General features: G+C 45.1%; 1 long non-coding RNA gene across 2 annotated transcripts in view; it reads right to left on the bottom strand.

Moving 5' to 3' along the window:
* Positions 1 to 7,005: 7,005 nt before the first annotated feature.
* LOC120602720 (uncharacterized) overlaps positions 7,006 to 7,447 on the bottom strand; it is a 10,010-nt gene continuing 9,568 nt past the window's right edge. For both annotated transcript variants that reach the window (XR_005652822.1, XR_005652821.1), the window contains one exon: positions 7,006 to 7,432. This is a non-coding gene — a long non-coding RNA (uncharacterized LOC120602720). The remainder of the gene's footprint in view (positions 7,433 to 7,447) is intronic.

A 7,447-nucleotide genomic window follows, 5' to 3' on the forward strand; every position in this document is an offset into this window, starting at 1 on the left:
AGAAACAAACAATTCATAAGTTTTCACTTGTGAGCCGTTCTGAGCAGCGTGGTGCAATGTTGTACTGTGTCCTGCCCGGGACGTGAGTCGTCCAGTCTCTGTGATGTAGGGGCTCTCCGCCTGGTAGTCCCTTGGTGGCCTCGTCAGTTATCAGATTGGCCATCAAAGAGAGACCACATTCTCTTAACTTTTATTACAGGATATTGTCATAATATTTCTATTTCATTATTAGTTATTGTTGTTAATCTCTTACTGCACCTAATTTATAAACTCTATCATAGGCATGTATATATAGGAAAAACAGTACCTACAGAGTTCCGTATTAACACATTTCAGGCGTCCACTGGGGGTCTCGGAATGCATCCCCTGTGGATGAGGGGGGACAGTGTAATGTCCCTGAACTGAAGAAAAACTCAAGGGTACAGAGTGAAAAAAACTTCTCACTCACCTCCTATTCTGGTGAGGGTGGAAGAGGGTGATACACGTATACCAACACTTAGACGTATTCTGGTGAGAGTTCAGAATGCCAGAGTTAAGAAGAAAAACCCTAAAACCTTGTAGAGAGAAAACGAGTTTCTTGTGTGGAAATGAGGGCTAAATTGGCATCAGATCGGTCTAAAGCAACGCTGACCCAGAACTCACAAGGAAACATTATTTTGACCTGGTATCCTATGTCCAATCAAACAGATAAGGTGCCGACAAAATAAAAATTGAGCACTCGCGAGATCTATCTCTTCGTATACCATTTCTGGAAAAAAAAAAATCGAGCATGTATTCTTCCCAAACTCAGAAGAAATCTAAGGAAGAGGAGGCATGAATCCAGGACCCAAGGGGCCTCGCCCAGGAGCTCACTGAAAAGAAGCCACAGGGTGTCACGTGTGTCCCAGTCCCGGAAAGCTGTCAGTTCGAATTAAAACGGAAAAATGAAAGGGCTCCAGGAAGCATATCTTTCAAAAGAAAACAGATTTCATTACACACATTGTTCTAGTTCAGAACCCGGAAGTACTTAATGAGAACGGGAGGATATTTCGAGAGCTCCATATAAACACCCACACAAGGAAATCACAAACTGTGGCGAAAACGGACGCTGTGTGAGATTCAGATAGGAAGCTCACTGAGACGTGCCACGATTCTCAGCTCTGTGTAGAATGTGGAAGACTGTTCTATTTGATCATGACACTGGTTGAATGACACAGGATAACTTTCCCTTTTCTATGGGTTCAGTCACATTACTTGTTTGTGCGATGAACCTACAAGGCCCCAAAGCCTTAATTATAGTTCTCGAACAGAATGGGAACGTAAGAACAATGCAGATGTGAACAGAAATAGGGAAAGGAGAAGACAAGCAGAAAGACCTAATGTCTGCACCTTACTACAGAGTGGCCTCCGGGAGGACCCCAAAGGAAACGCGGTTACCCCTGGGGAGGGGGATCTGGTGAGGGACAAAGGCAAAGGGGAACGAGGAGATGCTATACCTCCGCCTCTGGCTTCAGCGGCAAAGGTGGCTTTGGTAGGACACTTGGAGAAGCCAGAGCCTCAGCTGCCACTGCCCGTCTTGAGACCCACGGCCACAGGTCCCAGATTCCGCCTGCCTCGGCTCTTACTGTTTCTGGTCCTTGTAAGTAATTATCCCGTTTCTGAGTCACACTCTATCTTTTTTATTTTCTCTGCGCATGTGTTGTTTGGCATTGCTTAATGTTTGCGGCAGATGAAGTGCATCTTGCTGTACTGTCTTGATGGGAAACCATGGTACTCCTTTCGGAATTTAAAAATTGGGATCGTAAAACCGCAAATTCGTTCCTCTCTCCTTGTAGGATCTAGTCCGCATTGTACCAGTGGTGAGTAGTTATTATTGTTCGGACACGTGCCAAAACAGAACCGGTCTTTCATATCAACATAGCATCCTTTTTCCGAACTCCGAGATGTCGTTATTCCATGGGAGAAACTGAGGCACGGGAAAGGAAACCGTAGACGTTCAAGTCGTTCCCCTGCCCGTCCGACCCCCCCCTTCCCTGCCCTCTGAGGGGCGTGTTCAACCACGTCAGCGTTCAGAGATGCCAACCCATCATCTCCACGTGCGGTATTTTAATAGCCATCCCCATCAGCACATTTGTCCTTACAGGTCACCCGAAGTCCTTCCCGCTTCCCTTTTTCCTTCTCTTGGTCCTTAGTGGAGAGGAACAGCCGGCCATCAAATGGATCCTCTTCCTCCTCCTCTGTGTCCTTTATGTGGCAGGACATCCTTATTTAGTCACCCTCCAGCCATTTCTTTCCCTGGCTGACTCATGTCCATTCCTTAAAGATCCTCGTGGGTCTTATCGTTTCGAGCGGTTAGTCATCCTGGTGGCATTTCTTTGAAATCTTCCCAAGTGCTCTCTCTAAGCCTCAAAGGTCAGAATGGGAAGGCTGCTCCGGTAAGCGGTAAGCGTTTCCAGGAGGGCCGAGAACATAATCTTTTTTATGGTTTTTAGGATTGAAGCATAAAGCAAACCATTGACAGTCCTGCTTTAACAGATAAAACGAATCCATAAATCTTGGCTTGCCCTCATTTCTCTTGGATGTTACCAGTTTCTCTCTCGGAGCCAGTTTGTTGCCCACTAGGCTGCGGCAGGGAACCCCGTTTTCCGCCCTAATGCCTATCCTCCCCTTTGTTGCTCTAGGACCCCCAATTATTGGCTGGGCACAGGATCCGCCAGAATGAAGATTATTTTCTAGTCTCCCCTGTAGCTCGCTGTGACTGAGACCAAGTTCTGGCCTTTGGAATGTTAATGGAAGCGTTGGATGCAACTGGCAAATATTTTTAAAGGCTAAAGGCACACCCACCCCCCTCCTCCACCCCCATCGCCTGCAAAAGGAGCTCAGAGGTTGGGGTCAGCCACCTTCCAGGACTGTGGGACATCTCGGTGAGGAGGGAGAGTCAGTGACAACTCGGAACCAGATCATCGCGTATCCCCTTGAACAGCCCTGGGCTGCCTACCTTCTGGCTCATTTTACGTGGGAGAGAAATTCATTTCTGTGTTTCTCAACTGCCGGTTTGTGTGTGAGGGGAGGGGTGTTTATTTATTTCATGCGCCTCAACCTAATGCTCACGGATTCAGTAGCCCTCAGACTGCGTTTCTGTGTGTTTCATTTTACTCGTGTAGGATGATATGGACAGGAAATAATAGACAGCTGCTGGTGCTTTCATGCCCGCTGCGCTGAGTGGCTCAGGTATACGAGATGCTCACTAGAGATCGCATATTTTTGATGCCTTGTCTCATGTAGTCCTGACGTAAACCTATGATGCTGCTACTATTTTCATTTTAAACGAGAGGGAACTGACACTCAGCGGTTAGGTGCCCACGTCCCAAGTCACACGATCGGTCGATAGCAGATGCGAGATTTGCGTCTGGACAGCCTGGCCCCGGAGCGCACCCTCTTGATACTCTTTTCGAATGTTGATTCTGTTCCTCAAGGACCTACCAAAAAGGTGTTCGTAGTAGCTACCATTGACCGAGTCCCCGCTATGTGCAGGTACCGTGAATGTACAGAAAGAAAATTCTAGAAAGGCTGGACCAAACCGGGCGTGGGAGAAGCAGAGTAAGCCCGCTGCCTGGGGCTTGAATTGCTGCCTGGCAATTCACGTGTTCAGAGCCCCTTCCGATGGCGCTGTTTAGTATCATTTTCTCCTGTTTCCACTCATGCGTTTTGAAGTCGTAATTGATGGATGAATTCTTTTTGAAGTTCAGTAATCCAGGACTCTTTTTGTGTGCTTTTTGTCTAAATTATTCTCTTAAAGCTTCATCCGGACTTTCGCTTTGTTTTATGTTGAGAATTTTGGTACCATAAACATCGTAGTCATCATATGACTACAATAATTCTGGAAAATAGTTACTCTGAGGTACATCTTGTCCCACTGACTCACATCCGAACTCATTACGAGACAAAAAAATATAAGGTATAATAAAAATACAGGAACACCAACTATTAACCTGGAGATGCTAGACGTGAATCAAGCTACAAATAAAGTCAAATAAAACATTATTTAGTGTCTCTCTTATAAACTAACAGACTAATATATATATAAAAACAAACTTTTGTGTACTAACAACCTTTGGAAAATTCAATACTCAATATACTCAGTAAACACTATTGATTAAATGGCCCATGAAAATAACGGTTCTTCCCACTTGTTCTTACTCTTTAGGCCCTTTTGAACGGAGAGGACATCTCTCCGTGTCCATTTTGAACAATTAGTAAGGTGAACTTTCAGTCCAAATTAAACTATCCTTCCCTGTGAAATTCTAGTATGAATTTTTATGGTCCTGTATGATTCCTGACTATCAACCTGACTATCCTTTTAATTGAGTTTTATAGATGAGAACCTTACTCAGAACCGAATATAAATTATATACATTATGACTTTGAACCAAGGTTGCAAGTTAATTCTCTGAGCCATTTTTTCCTTATCGATGCACTAAAACGACACAAATAACATCAGTTGCAGGATGTAAGAACTACTTTTTCTTAGAAAAATTTGTTATGGAAATAATAGAGTGATGAACTACTCAAGTAGTTCTTAAATCTAGAAGCCATATAGTTTCTGTAGCAGCATGCAATACTATAAGAAGGAATGGTTAAGAATCAAAGCAATTTAAAGAGAGACAAACTCAATAGTTTTGATCACAAAAATATATAAAATAAACTATGGCAAAAATATGGCTTTCAAGAAGAAACAGCAAACTACAGATTTGTAGGAGTAAGTACTTAAGACAAACATCTAGAAGGCTCAGAAAAAAATTTAAAAGCCCAGGCCACCAACAGAAGCGTGGGCAAAGACTACAGATATGTAGTTTGTAAAAGAGGAAATGCAAAGTGCCAATTTAAACACGAGAAAAGAAAACAAAGATATGCAAATTAAAATGCACCGTGGTTTAACGTATCTCATATTAATGAATATTTAAGACTAATACACCACTGAAAAGAAGCAATGGGAATGGATGTCCTTGCAGGGTTCCTGACCTTAGGGGGAAAGCCTTCTGTCACCATTAAGTAGGATGTGATCAGACATTTTTTATAGATGCTCTCAATCACGCTGAGAAAGCTCCTTTCTATCCTAAATTCCTTCTTGTCTTTATTTTAACAATAACCCATAATGTTGGCAACAATGCAAGGAGACAGACACTATAGTCTAAGTTTACACACCCTCTCGAAATCAAGTTTGCAATATGTATCAAATGTGTTAGGCCAATACGTTCATTTCTATGTATCCGACGTAAGAAAGTAATTGATACATGGTTACAGGTTTATTTACAAAGATATTCATCAGAATGTGTTTCGTAATAGTGACAAATTGAAACTAACATAAGGTCAATATTAGGAGAAGGGTTAAGCTAATTATGCTCAAATGTAAAAGAGAATACTATGTAACCATTCGATTTCACTTTCCAAAGGCTTTTTAATGCCAGGGGGAAAGGCTCTTTTCCAAAAAAAAGGACCATCGAGATCAGATCCGGTCCTGAAACTCGGTTACAGAGTCAAGGAGGCGAGGCCAGTGGATTCGAAGCCCGAGGGCTCTGATCCCGCTCGGAGATGTGACGTCGGGACCAGCGATCAGAGTGAAGACTCAGATTAGGGTCACCGTCGCAGAGCTCTGGGTTCAGTGGGAGAAGGGCTACCACAAGCTCCAAGGAAAAGGAAAGAGGGAGGGCCATTGGCGAGGAAGGCAGAGACCACGCTACTTCAATACGGAAAACGCAACGTTCTTTCCTAAGGCCCCCCCAGAACTCCAGAGCCGGCTCCCCATGGAGGGAGAAAAAAAAAAAAACAAAAACTGGAAGCAAATACACCAACACGTGAACAGTGAGCGGTGGCTTATGGGTAAATCTAATTTCCTTCTTTGTGCCTGTGTGTGTTTTCGAATTTGTCTAATGGCCCAGAAGCATTTTTAAGGATTTCTGACTGTCGAAAAGCAGTGCTTTACTTCCATGTGCCCAGTTCAGAAACGTGCCGCGATGGAGCGAGGTCATGAACACATGGACGAGACGTCACGATCTGTCCTTTTCACCTCTAATTCCCACTTGCTTTAGAAATGAACTCTCCCCCGCACCCCCTCACCACCCCTCAGGGTACTGCAGTCGCTTATACTGAGTTGAGAATGTCTCAAATATGTTTTCTTAAAACAGTTGGTTCGGGTTGGGCAGTTAGTGGGTGTTTGTTTGTTTTTTTTTTAATACCCCATTTTAACACATTCGCTCGTCCATCCATGCGTTCACTCACCGTGCTCCCTTCGATGCTGACGATATTCCAAAGATGAAGTAACTTTCCCCACGATGTTCTCATTCTTTAGGTGGCATGTACTACAGGAGCAGGGCGAGGGAAGCCAAACAGTAGTTTCAAGGAGAGGATATTTCCGCCTGAAGAGATAACTGACTTCACGGAGGAGAAACGACGTTTGGACTTGACCTTGAAGTGTGTGGGATTCCAACGTGGAGAGAGGGGAGGACGCCATCATCTCCCCGAGGCGGGGAACTACATTGACCTCATTCACTTCATTCGATTCCCCAGCCATCGGCCGGGCTAAAATCAAGGTGTCGACTGGGCTCCATTCCTTTCTGGAGACTCCAGGAAGAGCTTCGTTTCCTCGCCTTCGCCAGCTTCGAGAGGCCACACGCATTCCTTGGCTGTGGCCTGTTTCTCCATCCTGAGAGGCAGCACCCTACCATCACTCAGATCCTCCTTCCATCATCCCATTTTCTTCTTCCCTTCTGACAGAAGGCTTTCACCTCTCAGACCGCCTCATGCCCCCAGGGGTGCCGACCTCCAGCCCCAGCTCCTAGAGCGAGCCTGCTTCATCGAGGGATGTCGCATACCTACCCCCTCACCAGCGACTTTGCGGAAATTCACTAACGTCTCTTTCCTACACTTAAACGTAAACTCCATCAAAACGTGGATATTCATCCGTTTTGCCCAGAGCTTCGAATAGTGCGTGGCACATCGTTCTCACTTAATAAATATCGAATGAATTCGGTTTTTTATTTCTTGTAGCACACTTTAATGGAACACCCTACTCCATGGGATACAAAGGTATATAAGACTCAAGGAGCCTAGCAGAAGACAGGCATGTAAACAACTTCGTAACAGTACACAGGGGGCAGAGGGGGTGCTGAAGGGACCAGCAGCTCTCCTGGGAATCAGGCCAACCTTCCCAGCATGGACACCCAGCAGATCACGGAAGACGAGCAGAGATTTGCCAGGTCAAGGATTAGAGCAAATCTACCGTGACCACATGACTTGTCGCCCAAGCCAGGACACTTTGGAGAGTGGAAAGTAGGCTGTTAATAATTACACCCAATGACAGGTGTAAACAGAGACCGTTCTGGGCAAACCGGGCGACTCAGTCACTCTTGGCAGAAGGAGCAACGTGGGCGAGGCCAAAGGAAGGTGGGAGCACCTGCGGAAAGGTGAG

The sequence above is a fragment of the Pteropus medius genome, unplaced genomic scaffold, assembly GCF_902729225.1.
Source record: "Pteropus medius unplaced genomic scaffold, Ma_sr-lr_union100, whole genome shotgun sequence".
Lineage (NCBI taxonomy): Eukaryota > Metazoa > Chordata > Mammalia > Chiroptera > Pteropodidae > Pteropus > Pteropus medius.